The sequence below is a fragment of the Aotus nancymaae genome, unplaced genomic scaffold (genome assembly GCF_030222135.1).
Source record: "Aotus nancymaae isolate 86718 unplaced genomic scaffold, 86718_ANA_hifiasm-v0.15.2.pri h1tg000051l, whole genome shotgun sequence".
In the NCBI taxonomy this organism is placed as follows: Eukaryota; Metazoa; Chordata; class Mammalia; order Primates; family Aotidae; genus Aotus; species Aotus nancymaae.
Window position 1 is genome coordinate 11,289,156 of NW_026988465.1, and position 19,193 is coordinate 11,308,348.

Sequence of the window (19,193 nt, forward strand, 5' to 3'; positions counted from 1 at the left end):
GAGGTTACTTTAAGGCTTGGAGACTTCTCAGCTAAAGGAAGTGGGCCAGGGAAGGGCTAGGTGCTCTGACATTCCAAATATAGTCTGCTTGGCCACTGAGGAAGAGAGATTTGTTGCTAGCAACAAGTACTTAGAACGTGTGTGATTTGGCATGTCTCGAACTGTGAAGTAGATGCAATGCAGGCAAAAAATCGATGATGCTGTGGGGAGGGGCTGTGTAGGGTGTTAATCGCCATCTGCAGTGCCTGGAGGTGGGGTGGGGAGAAGTGAAGAATCTCTTCCTTTTTAATAGATTTTCAAGATGAAAAAATCATATTGCAACCGCAGGCATTTGGAAACAATTGTACCGAAGGCAGAAAGTATACCTAACGTTAAGCTGAAAAAACTGGACACTCCCAGCAAACTCACTTTGCAGATTCCTGGAAGTCAGAAGAAAATGCCAGAGGATTTCACTTGGCTTTGACCCCTTACTACTTCTAGCCACTTACCCTGGGCAGTAGAACAAAGGAACAGACGCGGAGTAGCTTAAGAGGAGTAAGTACCAACGGCTGTGGGACTTCAAATCGCCACCTAAGATTACTTCTTTGATTTCTGGAAAAGTAGGCCAAAGGAAGATAGCAGGTGAGATGGGAATGGGGGTGGGGGAGGAAGAGTTAAGCCTGAGTCACAACCCCATAGGCATGTGGTGCAGCAAATTCTGCAGCACTGTTTATCATTTACAGTAGAAGGCACGCTTGTGAAATCTTTGAGAATCATAAATGTTGTTCCCTACAGTCATACCTGAAAAAGTAGGTACATCTTGAATCTTTCCTTTAATTCTGCCTGGGACAAAATGACAGTATGAATGTTAAGTTAAAAGTGCAAATTAGCATAGAATCATCAGTCCAAAAGTTGAAAAGACTTTTGACTAAATCCTAGAAGAAAGGTGAATGTAAAATTACAGATAGAAAACCTTAGACTCATATCTTACTTCTTAAAACTCTAAAACTTGGAGCTGTTACCCTTATTCAACCATCAAATTGATCAGCACTTTCTGTTGAGTTAAACTGAACTGAGGGTCTTTTTGCCACTTGCCCACCTTCATCTGGGTCTGGGTTATTTCTTTTCCTTTGTTGTAACTGGTTTTTTTTTGTGGTAAAATACACATAAAAATAATATTTTAAACATTTTTAAGTGTGCAATTCAGTGCATTTAGTACATTTGCAATGTCGTGTGACTATCCTCACTTCCTCGAATAGTTCTGGAGAAACAGAATTGTTAAAGAAAAAGGCCAGGTACGGTGGCTTATGCCTGTAATCCCATCACTTTGTGAGGCCAAGGTAGGAGGATCGCCTGAGCCCAGGAGTTTGAGAGCAGCCTGGGCAACATAGTGAGACCTCATCTCTACCAATAATGATAATAAAAAAAATTAGCCAGGCATAGGGTAGTATGTCTGTGGTCCCAGCTGCTTAGGAGGCTAAGGTGAGAAAATTGCTTGAGCCCAGGCAGTTGAAGCTGCAGTGAGCTGTGATAGCACCACTGCACTACAGCCTGGGCAACAGAATGAGACCCTGTCTCAAAAAAGTTAAATTAAATTAAAAAGGAAAAAAAAAGAACGTTAAGGATGGGTTTTCTGAATTGATTCTTCAGTTTCAGGAATTGGCTCTCTAATCTGATTAGATTTAAAGATGCTGATGACTTTATTTTTAGTAGTATGAGAGCACTGGTAGTCCATGGAGCGATCTGGCAATAGAGATATGTAAAATACCACCATTGGATACTCCTTAGCAACCTCTTATAAGAAGCAAGGAACTGGGGGGCTGTGTATATACTTTTGAACATTTTTTTGCAAACTAACAAGTATAATGAGATTGGCTGGCTGATCCAAATGTCTCTGAACAAAGTGGGGAAAGAAAAAGATGAGCTCGGGGATTTGAATCTTCAGCTTAAGCACCGTGTACGAGACCTGAAATCTATGTGTGCCCTGAAAGACCGTTATTGCTTTTAGCAGCAGGGCTATGATTGCTGAAAATCAAACACAGGATCTTATCCTGAGACGGGCTGAATTGCTGCACAGGTTAAACTTGCAGCCTCACAGGATGTCTGACGTTGAAGTGAGGAAGACAGGCACTTAGATAGTTGAAATGGAGACATGTGGGAAGACCTGATGGAACTGGGAAAATTGAGTCCCGGGATTCCGATAAATATCTGCCAGTAGAAGAGGCCTCTCTACTCTTTGTGGAAGCCACCTTCCTACTCCGAGTGGTAGTGGCCTTTCCACCCTCTCACCTCCCATCTGATGGGATTAAGCCTGAATTGCCCTATTAAAGCTGTAATGGCCTCCTCTGTGGTAGATGCCATGCTAGACAATGATTCTCCTTAAGACCCATTTCTACCACCCCCTTCCCTTCTAGACCTACAACTTGATTCAAGTCCTAGAAGGCTCCTAAAGGTAAGGTACAAAATGCAATTCACAAGGAAGTGTACTACAGTTCAAAAGAACTACTGGAGTTTTCTAATGTATACAGATAGAAATCCAGGGAACATGTGTGGGAGTGGATATTGAGGGTGTAGGATAATGGCAGAAGGAACATAAGTTTGGATTGGTGGAATTCATTGATATGGGCTCACTAAGCAGAGATTCTGTATTTAACATTGCAGCTCAGGCAGTTAGAAAGGGCTCTAATTGTTTAAGCTATACTTGTTTGTTTGTTCCCTCCCAGTCTCGAGTTAAAATTTGATTCCCAATGTTGGAGATGGGGTACAGTAGGAGTTGGGTCAGTGGACAGATCTCTCAGGAATGACTTGTGCCATTCTTGCAAGAGTGAGTGAATTCTTGCTCTGTTTGTTCCTACAAGAACTGGTTGTTTAAAAGAGCCCAGTACCTCCCTCCCCACCACCTTCCTTTCTTGCCACGTGATCTTTGCATACACCAGCTCCCCTTCACCTTTTGCCATAAGTGGAAGCGCCTGTGGCCCTCAGTAGATGCAGATGCTGGCATCATGCTTCTTATACAGCCTGCATAACCATGAGCCAAATAAACCTCCTTTCTTTATAAAGTATCCAGCCTTAGATATTACTTTATAGCAACACAAAGGGACTAAATTTGGTTGGCTGAAACATAGACTACAAGGTGGACGATATTGAGTGAGTTCAGAATGCTAGAACTGCCTTGGTTTAATATAGAGGAGGAGATTCAAAGGCTTAGGGAGATTAAAATGTTAGAGTGGATTTGTCATTTAGTATCTTCTCACTCACCCAGGTAGAGTCCAGAAGACATATTTTTCACCACAATTGTGATAAATAAATTTGTGACAGAATCCCTGGTATCTTTGAAAAGCTCTGAGATTACTCTTTTCTGTAGGCAAGACCTTACAGTGGGATCTGCAGTCACTGAACTGGGAAACCTAAATGCAATGGAATGATTGGATCCTGGGGTGGCAGGAGCCATGTGGCAGCTCTCAACCACCAAAGGCAAAGTTTGTATGGTTACCTTAAGGGATAGTAGAGTCAAAGCTGCAGTCAGAATAGCCTGGCTTACCTCGACCAATAGCATTAGCTAGTTGATCCTGATATTTTTAGAAGTGAAACAGAGAGAATGCCTACTAAATTCTTAGTTGACCTGTGTAAACAGCAAAGTTCTAGTGAGCAAAAGTCTAACTTGAATCATAAAAGTATGGAATCATGGCCCCTAAATGGATTCCCAGACTTAAGCCAGTTTACAGAGCTAGAATCCCTTGAATGAAGAGGAAGCTAGGACCCTGGTACACTGCCAATATTTTGTACTTCTACTTTTTCCCCAACCCTCCCCAAAGAGACCTACAGCCTTTTACCAGGGTAAATGTGCCTTGAGGAAAAGGAAGTAATCAGATCTTTTGGGTACTACCAAAGGTTCCGAACTGACATGGAATCCAGGAGACAGGGAACATCATTGTGGTCTACTAGCCAGAGTAGGGGTTTATGAAGGTAAGATTACTTGTGGAGTTTTAGCTCAGGAGTTATGGAGTTTTAACCCAGTGGGGTTAAACCCATTCCATGGTTATCTCTCCAGGTCTGGAATGCATAATTGGAATAGGTACACTCAGCAGCTGGCAGAATCCTCATCTGTGTTACCTGATCTGTGGAGTAAGGACTATTATGGTGAGAAAGGCCAAGAGGAGGCCACTAGAACTGCCCCTATGTAGGAAAATAGTAAGCGAAAGGCAATACTGCATCCCTGAAGGGATTTCAGAGATTAGTGCCACCATCAGGGATTTGAAAAATGGAGGGGTGGTGATTTCCACCATATCCCCATTCAGCTTGCCTATTAGATCTATGTAGAAGACAGGTGGATCTTGCAGAATCACAGTGAATTATCATAAGCTTAGCCAGGTGGTGACTCCATTTGCAGCTGCTGTACCAGATGTGGTTTCATTGCTTGAACAAATTAACATATTCTCTGAAACCTGATATGCAACTATTGATCTGACAAATGCCTTTTTCTTCATGTCTGTCAATAAAGACTACCAACAGCAGTTTGCTTTCACTGCAAGGCCAGCAATACACCTTTACTGTTCTATCTCAGGGGTATGCCAACTCTCTCCAGCACTATACCATAATCTACTTCATGGGGGTCTCAATTGCCTTCACAAGATATTATGTTGGTCCATTTGAATGATGACATTATGTTGATTGGACCTAATGAGCAAGAAGTAGTAACTACTTTAGACCTACTGGTAAGAAATTCGCATGTAAGAAGGTGGGAAATAAATCCAACAAACTTCAGGGGCCTTCTCCTTAGTCAAAGTTGTAGGCATCCAATGTTGTGAAGCTTATTGAGATATCCCTTCTAAGGGAAGGTTAAGTTATTTCATCTGGCCCCTCCTACAACCAGAAAAGCAGTACAATGCCTACTGGGCTTCTTCAGATTTTGGAGGCAACATATTCTTCATTTGGGTGTGTTACTGTGATCCAAAAAACTGCTACTATTGAGTGGGCCCCAGAGCAAGAGAAAGCTCTGCAACAGGCCAGGCTGCTGTGCAAACTGCTCTGCTGCTTGGGCCATAAGATCGAATAGTGCCAAGCAATGGTTCTTGGAGTGTCAGTGGCAGATAGGGATGCTGTTTGGAGCCTTTGTCAGGTCTCTATAGGTGAACTGCAATGCAGCCCTTTGGATTTGGGAGCAAAGCCCTGCCATTCTCCACAGATAACTACTCTCCTTTTGAGAAACAGTTTTTGGCCTGCTTGCTGAGCCTTAGTGAAGACTAAATGCTTAACTATGGGTTACCATGTTACCACGCAACCTGAGCTGCCCATCATGAACTGGGTGTTTTCTTATCCAGCAAGTTATAACATCAGGCGTGCATAACAGCACTCCATCATCAGATGGAAGTGATTTGACTGATTGGGACCAAGCAGGCCCTGCAGGCACAAGTGAGTTACATGAAGAAGTGACGCAGATGTTCATGGTTCCCACTCCTGCTACACTGCCGTCTCTCTCTCAGTCTCATGAAGAGTTTCCTATGATCAGTGACAGAGGAAGAGAAGACTCAAGCCTGGTTTACAGATGGTTCTGCATGATATACAGGCACCACCTGAAGGTAGACAGCTGCAGTACTACTGCCCCTTTCTGGGATATCTCTGCAGGATGGTGGTGAAAGTGATTCCTCCCAGCGAGCAGAACTGAGTAGTGCACCTTGTTGTTAACTTTGCTTGGAAAGAGAAATGGACTGACATTTGCTTATATTCATTTGTGAGCTGTGGTCAATGTTTTGCCTGGATGGTCAGGGATGTAGAAGGAGCTTGATTGGAAAATTGGTGACCAAGAAATCTGGGGAAGAGATATGTAGACAGACTTCTTTGAATGGGAAAAAAAATCAAGATGATTGTATCCCATGTGAATGTTCACCAAAAGGTGACCTCAGCAGAGGGCGATTTTAATAGTCAAGTGGACAGAATGACCCATTCTGTGGATACCAGTTAGCCTCTTTCCCCAGCCATCCCTGTCATCGCCCAATGAGTTCATGAACAAAGTGGCCATTGTAGCAGGGATGAAGATTATGGCTTGGCCCAACAACATGGACTTCCCACTCACCAGTGCTGACCTGGCTTTGGCCACTGCCAAGTGCCCAATCTGCCAGCCAGAGACCAGTGTTGAGTCCCTGATACAGCAACATTCCCCAGATGATCAACCAGCTACCTGTTTGTAGGCTGATTACACTGGACAACTTCTATCAGGGAAGGGACAGCATCTTGTCCTTACTGCAATAGACACTTACTCTGATATGAATTTGCCTTCCCTGCCTGCAGTGCTTCTGCCAAAACCACCACTCATGAACTCACAGAATGCCTTATCCAGCATCATGGTATTCCACACAGCATTGCTTTTGACCAAAGAGCTCCACAGCAAATGAAGTGTGACAGTGGGCTCATGCTCACGGAATGCACTGGTCTTGCCATGTTCCCCATCATCCTGAAGCAGCTGGCTTGATAGAACAGTGAAATGGCCTTTTGAAGACTCAGTCTAGTGCCAGCTAAGTGGCACTGCCTTGCAGGGTTAGAACAAGGTTCTCTATAATTATATGCTCTGAATCAGTGTCTAATTTATGATGCTGTTTCTCTTATAGCCAGAAACCCACAGGTCCAGGAATCAAGGGGTTGAAATGGGAGTTGTACCACTCACTATTTCTTAGTTACCCACTAATAAATTTTGCTTTTTGTTCCCATGACTGGGAACCTGGGTTCTGCTGGCCCACAGCTCTTAGTTCCAGAGGGAAGAATGCTTCCACTGAGAGACATAGCAATGCTTCCATTGAACTGAAAGTCAAGACTGCCATGTAGCCACTTTGGACTCCTCATTCCTCTGAATCAACAGGCAAAGAAGGGAGTTACCGTGCTGGCCAGGGTGACTGACTGACTACCAAGGGGAAATTGGACTACTACTCTACAACAGAGCTAAGGAAGAGTATTTCTGGACTACAGGAGATCCCTTAGGACACCTCTTAATATTACCATGCCCTATGATTAAGGGCAATGGAAAGCTATAACAACCCAAGCCAGGAAGGACAGTGGCTCAGACTCTTTTTTTTTTTTTTTTTTTTAAAGAGAAAGAGAGAGAGAATAGGAAGGAGGAAAAAGGAAGAGAAAGAGAGAGAGAGAGAATGGGGAGGAGGGAGAAGGAAAAGAAAGAGGGAGAGAGAATGGGAGTATTGCTTTCTTGCCCAGGCTAGAATGCAATTTAGTAATGGGTATTGAAAACCTCTTTTATACTGATAATTATACTTAATGATGTAGTCAGGAAGGAATAAGGGAAGAAGATAACAAACAAACAGCCAACCAATATTTAATTTAAACCTATGAAATGCTATGCGATTACTGAGGAGTGATTTACTTCCAATTATATAGTCACCTTTGGAATAGGTGTGAGGTGGTAATGTATGTTTTGTGTATTTGAAGTGGAGAGTTCTATAAATGTTTATTAAGTTTACTTGTTCCGGGTCTGAGTTCAAGTCCTGGATGTCCTTGTTAATTTTCTGTCTCATCGATCTATAGAATCATTAGCTCTTCTTGTTGCATTGATCCTTCTGCCATTATGTAATGTCATTCCCCGCCTCTTTTGATCTTTGTTGCTTTAAAGTCTACTTTATCAGAGGCGAGAATTGCATCTCCTGCTTTTTGTTTATTAGTTTATTTTTACTCTCTGTTTGGTTGGTAAATCTTCCTCCTTCTCTCTTAGTCTTTGTGTATTGTTGCATGTAAGATGGGCCCGGATGCAGCATACCGATGGGTTTTGGCTTTTTATCCAATTAAAATATATATATGTTTAATACCGGCGTTTGATGCTAGCTGGCTATTTTGCCCATTAGTTGATGTAAATTTTTTATTGTGTTAAAGTTCTTTGCTTTTTGATATATTTTTGGAAAGGCTGATATTGGTTGTTCCTTTATATGTATAGTGCTTCTTTCAGAAGCTCTTGCAAAGCAGGCCTGGTGGTGGTGAACTCTCTAAGTACTTGTTTGTTCGCAAAAGATTTAATTTTTCCTTCGCTCATAAAGCTTAGTTTGGCTGGATAGGAAATTCTGGGTTGAAAGTTCTTTTCTTTAAGGATGTTAAATATTGGTCCCCACTCTTTTCTGGCTTGTAGGGTTTCTGCTGAGAGATCTGCTGTAAGTCTGATAGGTTTCCCTTTATGGGTAACCTGACCTTTCTCTCTGGCTGCCCTTAGTATTTTCTCCTTCATTTCAACCCTAATAAATCTGGCGATTATGTGCCTTGGGGTTGGTCTTCTTGAAGAATATCTTTGTGGTGTTCTCTGTATTACCTGGAGTTGAATATTACCCTGCCTTGCCAGGTTGGGAAAATTTTCCTGAATGATATCCTGAAGGGTATTTTCCAACTTGGATTCATTCTCTTCATCACATTCAGGTACAACTATCAAACGTAAATTAGGTCTTTTCACATAGTCCCATATTTCCTGGAGACTTTGCTCATTCCTTTTCATCCTTTTTTCTGCATTTTTGTCTTCTTGTTTCATTTCACTGAGCTGGTCCTCGACTTCTGATATCCTTCCTTCTGCTTCATCAATTCGACTGTTTAAACTTGTGCATGCTTCGCGAAGTTCTCGTGTTGTGTTTTTCAGCTCCATCAATTCACTTATATTCTTCTCTAAATTGTCCATTCTCGTTAACATTTCGTCAAACCTTTTTTCAAGGTTCTTAGTTTCTTTGCTTTGGGTTAGAACAAGTTCTTTTAATTCACAGAAGTTTCTTATCACCCACGTTTTGAAACCTGCTTCTGTTATTGGAACACACGTGTAATCTATTAAGCCTTGTTCCGTTACTGATGAGGAATTGCAATCCCCTGTAGAGGGAGAGGCATTCTGATTTTGAGTATTCTCTACCTTCTTACGCTGGTTTCTTCCCTTCATTATATATTTGTCCGTCTGTCGTCTTTATAATTACCGACTTTCTAACTGGGTCTCTGACGTCCAACTTGTTGATTCCCTGCGCCGAAATCTGAGCAATCCACTGAGCCGGCCAAAACAGCGGTGTTAAGATTGATGGTGCTTTTCTGCCCAGGAATCTCTGGACTCTGCACCAAGAACTGGCGTGCTAAGGCACCAGCAAAACCGCCACGCCGGCCACAAGAGTCACCCTGGCGACCCGTGGAGCTCCTCCACTGGGAATCTCCTGGTCTGTGAGCAACTAATATTCGTCTGAAAGTGTGGCATCCTCTCGTTCTTTGCGCTTTCACTGGGAGGTACGTGCCCGAGCTGCTAATCATCAGCCATCTTGGATCTCTCCGCTCAGACTCTTTAGAAATGAAGGTTCATGACCAGCTGAGGCACTTGCTGAAGGCAATGAAAATACGGAATGAGTGGTAGAAGAAAGAGGTTATAACCATCAGCTATTACGACATGACCAGTTACAGAAATGAAGACTGTAATTGCTGAGTGTTCCCCCCTTTTTTGTGTGTGCACATGCAATGCCATTTATATTATGAGGACCCTAAATCCCAGGCCATGAGTTTGATTTCAGAAGTAAGAGTGAAAAACACCCTTGCAATATCACAACCCCCTCAAATACCTCTCTCAACTTCCAGGCAACTCCTGAAATTCCTTTAGTAGGAGACAAAAGTTATTTTTTCATCATTGAATATCAAACTGGTGAGAGATAAAGGGAAATACTTGTAGAGGAAAAGCACCTGGGAAAATGATTAGTCTACAAACTAATAAAACATACACATTGAAACAAGATTCATTTTATACTATCAAGTTAATTGAAAAAGATCCTAACATTTAAGTTGCTGGTTGGGTTGTGTAAAATTTTTGAAAGCAATCAAAATTGATTAGCTTCTTTGATAAGCCATGTTAAATGCTTATTAAAAACCACAAAAGCATTCACATCACTGTTAATGTTGCTCAGCCAGTGACCACCAGAAACACACACACACCAAGCTAGGTTTAATGCTTATGAGGAACTAGAGAGCTGCTCAGCAGGGACTTAGAAAGGACTCGTGATAGGATTTTGGCTCATATTACATGTTTAGGGGGAAGATTTAAGGAAGCAGGGCCTTGTTCTGCATTGGATGATGTCAGGAAGTGAGAGTAATTCTATGAATAAATCTACTCTAGAAGGTGAAAAGACTAGAGCAAGGCTAGAGCTTAAAGTTGGCACGGAAGCTGTGGCAGTCATTAATTTATCCGGGATAGGAAGATGCTTGGGTCATTTTTGTGGTTTGTGCGTTTGTCTGGATTCAGACATGATTGTGGAGTGGCCTCGTTCTTGTCCTGACCCTTCATGACCTCAGAGTGGCCTTGTCTGATGTTAGAGTTCTGTGAAATTGTTTGTGTTCAGCAGGAGAACACATGGGCTAGCTGTGAGGGCCAGGCCCGCTCCTCATGTCAAAGGCTGCTTTTCTCTTCCTAACCTTTCACCCCCAAAGCTATGTGTATTTGTCTACTTGGGCCACCATAACAAAATGCCACAGACTGAGCGGCTTAACCAACAGACTATTTTCTCACAGTTCTGGGGGCTGTAAGTCCAAGATCAAGGCATTGCAGATTTGATTTCTCCTGAGGCCTCTTCTCTTGGTTTGCAGACGGCCACCTTCCCTCTGTATCTTCAAGTGGCTTTTCTTCCGTGCACTTGGAGGAAGAGGGAGATCTCTGCTGCCTCTTTCTCTTTTTTTAAGGACACCAGTCATATGGACTGAGGCAGCACTCTTATGATTTTAACCTTAATTACCTCTCTTACATCCCTATCCCCAAGTACAGGGGGTTAAGGCTTCAACGTCTGAATTTTGGCACAATTCAGTCCATGGCACTGTGGATCGGTCCAAGATTTCTGGAGAGATCTTTCACAGAGGATTAAAAAGAATGCATATATTGATGGTGGTATTATATTCCATAGTAAAACTTAGAAATAGGCAAATATCTAACAAAGCTGAATGGAAAAAGCAGGTGAAGGCTCAGAGAACAAATGGGCTTAGGGCTACTCAAATGGTAGTAGGGTGGTGGGTTAATTGGTAAATGTTTTTAATTATTAATTTTTTATGTTGCATAATATTGCTTTTGCAGCAATAATCATGCAAATACCTATAGAAAAGTTGATAAAGGGACTTAAACTTTTTCACCCCTTGGAGTAAGTGAAAGCTAGCAAGTGCTCTTTCAGCATGTTTTGGAGTACTGTAGAAAACAATCAGGAGGGGTCCAACAGGGCACTGAAAGTGGGGGGAGGGACCCCACTGCAGGAGGAGCATCAGCAAAAGCCCAGAAAAGGACAATTTGGGAAAAACCTGGCACACCCCCCCACTTTTCTGATTTATCCTGCTGTGGGTTCTGCTGTACAGCCTGTGATGACCCAGATCATTTTCTGGATTCTGCCTTCAGAACTGAGCTGCGCCCCTGTGTGATGCTGCCGCAGTGCCCCCAAACAGATGGGAAGGAAGCATAATTGAAGAAATAATCCCTCGTGGTGGCCGCCCTCCCCGCCCCCGATATTAGAGCAAACATTCCCATAGGTGGTATAAGATGATGAATGAGAGATTCTTTTGTCTGGTTTCGTTACTGCCCTCATAACTATTCTCTTAGTTTTTTACCTGGAAGAATTGCCCCCAGCTGAAGTAATAGGTGGAGTAGACCCTTGATTTAGATTGTAGATCTTGAAGTGCTCGGGAGCCCTAAGCGTGTGGCCCATACCCATTTTAGGACAGATTGTTATGGCGGTGAGCCTACTGTAACCTTTATTGGCAAAGCAGAGTCCATTGCTACTATCTATCTGGGCCAAATCTATTTATAGGATCGAGTCTCCAATCTCTCATAACAACCAACTTCCCCTAATCTTTATGGTGAGCCTAAGTGCCGGCACAGCCCCATAACCCTGAGCCACTCAGACCTCCCCACGATGCTGGTCTCCCACCCGACTCCGTCAAGCCGGGTCCTCTGGAGGTTAAGGGAATTTATTTTGAAATGAAATGGCAACTGGAAAAAGCTTTTATTTTCATATGGGAAAAAACCTCATGAAGCATTTTTTCTCCTGATTAGTGTTCATAACAGCAGCCTGGAATGCTTTCTGCAACCAATTTGTAGATGTTCTTATAAAACAGATCTCTCTCCTTGATCTGAATTTTCCCCCCTGCACATTTGTTCTCCTTAAACCTTTCAGCACATTTGTTAACTTGAATGACATCTAAAAAAACGCCACCCCATTAATGTGGAGTCATCCCATCCACGGGCTGTGCATCACTCCTTTAATTGGGATGGCTTGGTTCCCTCCCAGATGTTCCCTTTCAGCAGATACCATTGTGTTTTAAAACTTTGGATAATTATAGCTCTGTAAACCTAGAGAAGATCTGTTGGCTCCAGCCAGCTCCTGCTCCCAATGTAATAGCTTCATTGTTTAGTAATCGCTCTATTCACAAAGCAAAGGGATCCGTGTCGGCAAAGACATCTATTCAAAGCACCTTCTCTGTGCTGGATAAACAGTGGCAGAAGCAGCTACCAAGCAAACCAAAACACTCACAGGGGACTCGGCCACACGTTTGACCAGGGCTGCTTTTCACTTCTCAAATGGGACTGTTCTTCAGAAGTGTCTTCACCTTTTCTTTGGCAACCAATCAGCCTGCAGGCAGAGTCTTTCGCTTTGCTGGTGAAATCCTCGATAAACGGTAAAAAAAAAAAAATTTGTGGGAAAATTTTGTGGGAAAGTGTCTGCAGCGTAGAAATGAGGCGAAGGGCCTCAGATGAGATGCCGACCGCTGGGGAGCAGGCTGCACATGTTCTCCCCAAGGAGGACAGGGGAGAGATAAATGTCCCTAAGCTGTCCCCCCACCCCCAGAAAAATTCAGAACAATTTCTGGGACAGCTGTGGGAGAGAGTCTACAGCGGCCACATAATGTAGAAAGAGGGAGAGAGGTTCTTAGATTCTTTTGAGGATGTTTGCTGGAGTTTAGACCCTGAGGTTCCGAGCCAGTGGGAGCCTGGTGAATGTGGGAGCCCAGATTTCTCTGGCTCTTGCGTACACCTGCTAATGCAGAAGCTCACCCACTCTGAAAAGTCCTCCTCCTGTGCGGGTGTTTCTGAAACTCCCTGGGAAATCTACTTGGAGGGTAAAGAGCTTGAGCCAAGCCTAACTGATTTGCACTTACATTTGTGGCGGATCTAAGAGCCTAGTGCTGCCCCGTCATCATACTGAAGGCTTCAGCAAACCACACAGTAGACGCATGCCGCTTTGCTGCCTCCTCATTTCTCCTCAGTCCGGTCCAGACCCTGCAGGCCCCAGGAGTGCAAGCCAGGATCTTGGGAGAGAGCAGAGATGAACAAGAGAAAAAGCAGAGGGAGATTTTAAAAATAATTGCCATAAGTGGTATAAATATAGAATATCCTATGTGTGTATAAATACATATTATATATAAATCATAACATATAAATATATGTTATATATACCTATATATAACATATATTTACATGTGTATGTGTGTGTGCATGTATATATGTATTGAAGGGATGACTGCTTTTTTTTTTTGAGACAGTTTTGCTCGTTGCCCAGGCTGGAGTGCGATGGTGCGATCTCAGCTCACCGCAACGTCTGCCTTCCAGGTTCAAGCGATTCTCCTGCCTCAGCCTCTCAAGTAGCTGGGATTACAGGTATGTGGTACCACACCTGGCTAATTTTGTATTTTTAGTAGAGACAGGGTTTCTCCCATATTGGTCTGGCTGATCTCGAACTCCCGACCTCAGGTGATCTGCCCACCTCGGCCTCCCTAAGTGCTAGAATTACAGGCATCAGTCACCGTGCCCAATTGGGATGACTGCTTTAACATAAAGATTGTTTAGAGGTGAAAATATTTAAAATCTTATCTGAACTTTCCTCATCTGACTAAAGCAGAGCCTTTCAAAAATACAACTGCTATTAACCCTGCTCTGAGGGGGTTTCCTGCGAATTCCAGGAAGTAGACAAATTGCCCCTTCCCATTAGCACCAAAAAAAACTTACACATTTTCCCATCGAATCCCTAAATTCCTGCTGCTCCCTTTTTTGTTATATCGGTATAAATTGAGCATCCTTAATCTAAAATCCAAACTGCTCTAAAAATCAGAAAGTTTTTGAGCACTGACAGGATGCCTCAAGTGGAAAAGTCCACACACATATATGGTTGGAACACAAACTTTGTTTAGGTGTGAAATTCTTTTTAAAACTGTATGAAGTTATCATCAGTCTATGGGTAGGAGATGCATGTAAAACATAAATGAATTTTGTTTAGCCATAGGGCCTGAGATTCCCAAGATATCTCATTATGCACATGCAAACATTCCAAAATCTGAAAAAATCCAAAATATGAAACACTTCTAAGTCCCGAGTATTTCAAATAAGGGATATTCAGCCTGTATATAAACATTTACCACTGGGTATTCAGTGGGGTATTCAGTGAGTTACTCATTAGTGACATCAAATGCACGTGTGAATAAGCCTTCTCTTTTCTTCTGCTAATCTGTCTGTTGCCAGTTAATTTGAGGCCCCCAAGCATTCGAACCTAAGTGAATAGACAAAAAATCTTCCTCCCAGTAGTTAATATAAATATATCTATATAAACACGCACATGCACACACATATGTGTATATTCTATGGACAGTTCCTACAGGTATAGAGCAGGAAATATTCTGGCCACCTGTCCCAAGGATACTTTCATCTCCTCCATCCTAACCCGCAGTTGCAAACCACCACTCCGAGTGGGTCTCTTTCCATCGGGGTCTGCTTCCGTCGGGTGGGCATCAGCTGTGCCCATCCGGTCTGCTGGGCACTCACATCTTCCAGCTGAGGCCCATGGCCCTCCGGTCACCAGAGCTGCTAAGTTGCCTATAGTTGACAGGAAGGAGGGAGGGAGCCTCTATTTCCTGTGATGTTTTGTTGATATGTTTTTAAAGCTTCAAGCTTGCACACTCATGTTTTCTAGGGCTTTAATGGAACACCACGTCTGTTGTTTTGTTTTGTTTTCCTTCCCTTTAAAAATCTCACCTTCTCCGCATGGGGATTACACCTGCATCTGCCAGGGCTACTGGGGAACCATTCCCCATTGAGAGCCTACCAGCTCCCTCAGGCCCCTATTTGCCCAGCATCAGAACACTGCCTGGCACCTAGCCCAGGTCCACAACCCCTATCCATAATTCTAAACTCCCCAGACCTCTGAAAACACTAAATTTTTCATAACCACCTTGGTGGCAAAACATGAAGTGAAATAAGGCTGCATTTATCCCACTTAGCATGAATATCCATCTATTTAGCTGAGACAGGACTGTGGAAATACCATGTTTGATCTGCAAAGTGTTGCCTCCAACCCCTCTAGGGATGTTATATAATATTTGGTTTATGCATCACATTGCCTTTCTGAAATCTGAAAATTTCTGAATTCTAAAACACATCTGGCCTGAAGGGCTTCTGATATGTGCTTGTGGGCTTAGGCACATGTCAATAAATATGTGCTGAAGGCATTTCTGAATTTCTCCTTCTTTCCCACCTCCAGGGCTCTGTTACTAGTTCAAGGTGTGTGGCTCCTTCCTGTCTGATAAGAACCATCCCCCAGTCTTCAGACAAACAGGTGTAAGTATCTTTTCCTCATCTATCCCAGGCTTATGGCTTATATCCCTATAACACAAGACAAATTAACAAGGGTAAAGCCTACACATTTCTTTAATATAAATTTTATATGACATGGAAACTTCAAAAATGAAGATCCACCCCACCCCTAACAGAGAAACCTGTGTATTTTCATGCTCAGGGTTGATGAAAGCGTGATTGGACAAAGGGGGTGTGATGTCATGGTAATGAATGGGGGGGAACTTAGCAAGTCCTGTTTGCTCAGATTCTTCTTGGTGTTTCTGTGTCTTCCTTACTTTTCTCTGGGAGTAAGGAGGGCATCTGTCACATGAGGTCTTATGACCTGCTACAAGGGAGAAGGGAGAAGGCAAGGTGAAAGTGGCCTTCCTGCTTCTGCTCTTTTCCAAAATGCCAAGGTGCTATATTTTATTGTATTATTTATTTATTTATTTTGAGACGGAGTTTCGCTCTTGTGGCCCAGGCTGGAGTGCAATGGCATGATCTCGGCTTAACGCAACCTCCGCCTCCTGAGTTCAAGCGATTCTCCTACTTCAGCCCCAGAGTGGCTGGGACTACAGGCATTTGCCACCACACCAAGCCAATTTTTTTTGTATTTTTAATAGACACGAGGTTTCTCCATGTTGGTCAGGCTGGTCTTGAACTCCCAACCTCAGGTGATCTGCTCACCTGAGGATTACAGGCGTGAACCACTGGCCCAAGGTACTGTATTTTAAGGTAGTGTGTCCTGAACCCCATCACAGGCTTTTGGTAGGCCTGCCCAGGTTCACTATGACCACAGGGGATGGTCCACACATGAACTAAAGCCAGGTCCCAAGTACACATGGGAGTTTCATAAAAAGAAATCCACCCTTAATATCACATTAGGAAAGAATAAGATGATAGAATATTTTCAAATCTGAGCTAGCATTCAGGTCCAGTTAGTTAGCAGAAAAGTTTTTTTGAAGAAATGTAATCTAGTAGCAGTCATTTATAGACATGCTGAATACAGACATTTATCTACAATTCATTCATACTGAATCAGCTTCAGATGGGGGTTCTAGAATCCTACAATTATTAATATTTTAATCTCCCTCTCTTTTTCCTCCTCACTCTTCTGCCCAAGGTCCTGAGTCTACTCTCCTCGTATCCCAAAGGGACGTGGTTAGGTTTATTCTGCAGCTGAAGAAGCTCGTGCTTCACAGCCTGTGGCTAACACAAGCCTCTTCTGAGCTCTGCACCTCCTTTTGTGTTTGAATTTATGAGTTCTACTCCTTCACAATGACCTCCCAGTTATTAAGCTCTAGACCCCACAAAACATGACCCCTCCCCTGGGAGATGACAGATATTGCTGGTCCCAGAGGGAAACCATGGGTGTCTCCCTGCAGTCTTTTCTATCCTCAGGGTGGAGCCTCTAAAAGACAACCCTTCCTCATGTTAATAATGATGGATTCCCACTGCATAACTTGAATATTTTGTGCTAAAATACTGCCCACTTCCAGGAATCAGAGGCCAAAGAAAGGGAAAGTCTCTATATCCCTGAGATAGGGATTTCGCCTCTCATTCATAGATAAGAAAAATGATGCTCAAAGAGCTTGACAAGTCATTTATCTAAGATGGTGCAGCTGGTAAGAGATCCAGTCAGAAGTTGAACCCACGTCCTAAACTCCAAAACTGGTACTTCTTATTTTATCCTATATTCCTAATTCATCCGAGGCAACCATTTGAAGAAAGAAAATATCTGGATCATTCTTTTCAGAGTTAGTTAACTGAACCTGCACTTGAGCCTTGTTGAGTAACCTAACCCTAATAGTGCCAACATTTTTAGTGAAAACACATATACCTTTTGGGGCTGCTTTCTCTTCTTTCACTTTTTTTTTACACCAATGTGTGTTTCAGCAGGAAGGCAATCCTTATACTTCAGGTGCTGATGTGCTTAAGCCACTTAACACTTTTTGGCTCAATTTTTTAAGAGGGCTTTATGACTTGGAGCCAGAGCAATCCTAATGTGTCTGTGTCACAAACATGCTAATATTTGTACTAATGGCAGGGTGCAAGATCCAGGGAGGCCAATGACATGGGGCTAAGAGGCAGGGCCTTCTTGTCACCCCTACGTGACATAAGGGTTCCAACAAGGTGGGCTTCCAGGTGTTGATCCAGTGGGGAGTGCAATGCAGAGGTGACAAGGAAGGGACACTCTATGAGTTTATAGGAGCTGTCATAACAAAGTACCACCAACTGAGAGGCTTAAAAACCAGAAATTTACAGTCTCATAGTTCTGGAGGCTGGAAATCCAAGATGAGCAAGCCACGCTCCCTCTGAAGGCACCAGGGAAGGATCTAGTGTGCCAGGCCTCCCTCCTAGTTTCTGGTAGTTCCTTGGCTTATGGCAGCAGGAATCCAACCTTCATATGGTATTTTTCCTCTGTGTGTGTGTCTGTGTCCAAATTTTTCCTTTTGTTTTGATATAGAGTCTTGCTCATTGTCACCAATGCTGGAGTGCAGTGGCACGATGTCAGCTTACCATACCTCCGCCTCCCTGTTTCAAGTGATTCTCCTGCCTCAGCCTCCTGAGTAGCTAGAACTACAGGTACATGCCACCATGCCCAGCTAATTTTTATATTTTTAGTAGAGATGGGGTTTTGCCATGTTGGCCAGGATGATCTCGAACCCCTGACCTCAGGCGTTCCATCTGCCTCAACCTCCCAAAGTGCTGGGATTACAGGTGTAAGCTACCATGCCCAGCCCCAATTTTTTTCTTTTTTCTTATAAGGATGCTCAGTCATATTGTATCGGGGGCTCACCCTACTCCAGTATTACCTCATCTAAACTAATTATTATATCTGCAACAACTGTATTTCCAAATAGAGTCACATTTTGAGGCACTGGGGTTAGGATTTCAAAACATGAATTTGGATCATGAGAACATAATTCAACCCATCACAGACCACCCTCTGGATCACCCTTCTCACATACAAAATGCATTCACCCAAACCCAACACTCCTGAAAGTCTTGATGTATTCTAGTATCAACTCAAAGTTCAAAACCTCATTTAAATATCAGCTACATGAGGTGTTCATGACACTCAGTATGATTCATTCTGGAGTAACGTTCTTCTCTAGCCGTGAGCCTATGAAACCAGACAAGCTTACTTGCAAGACACAAATGTTAGGACAGGTATAGGCCAGACATGCCCATTCCAAAAGGGATAAATCAGAAAGGAAAGGGGGCTCAAAAGTTCCGAGGAGGTTCAAAACCTGACAGGATAAATTCCATTGGATTTTAAGCTTTGCGAATAACGATCTTTGGCTTGATGCTCTATCCTCTGAGCTCATTTAAATTATGCAAAAAAAAATTAATTTGCTCAAAGTCTACTGATTTTAAATATTAATCACATTTAAAAAAACACCTTCACAGCAACATGTAGACTGGTGCTTGACCAAGCAAATGACACAATAGCCGAGTCTGGTTAACACATAAAATTAACCATTGCAAATACTTCTTGAGAAATTACCAAAATATGTCCAAGATGGGGGAAAGCCAGGAAGAAGCTCTTAGGAGAGAAGGTGAAGACGTGTTTTGGCTGCTTGTCTTGGGCTATGTACCCGAGAGGCAGGACTCAGAGGAATCATCAACTGAAGATTGT

The 19,193-nt window shown here is 43.0% G+C and overlaps 1 long non-coding RNA gene across 1 annotated transcript; it reads left to right on the plus strand.

Moving 5' to 3' along the window:
- Positions 1–13,496: 13,496 nt before the first annotated feature.
- Positions 13,497–18,073, plus strand: LOC105733910 (uncharacterized). Its single transcript, XR_001111370.2, has 3 exons — positions 13,497–13,603; positions 15,477–15,553; positions 18,018–18,073. It is a non-coding gene; the product is annotated as an uncharacterized LOC105733910 (long non-coding RNA).
- Positions 18,074–19,193: the final 1,120 nt, after the last annotated feature.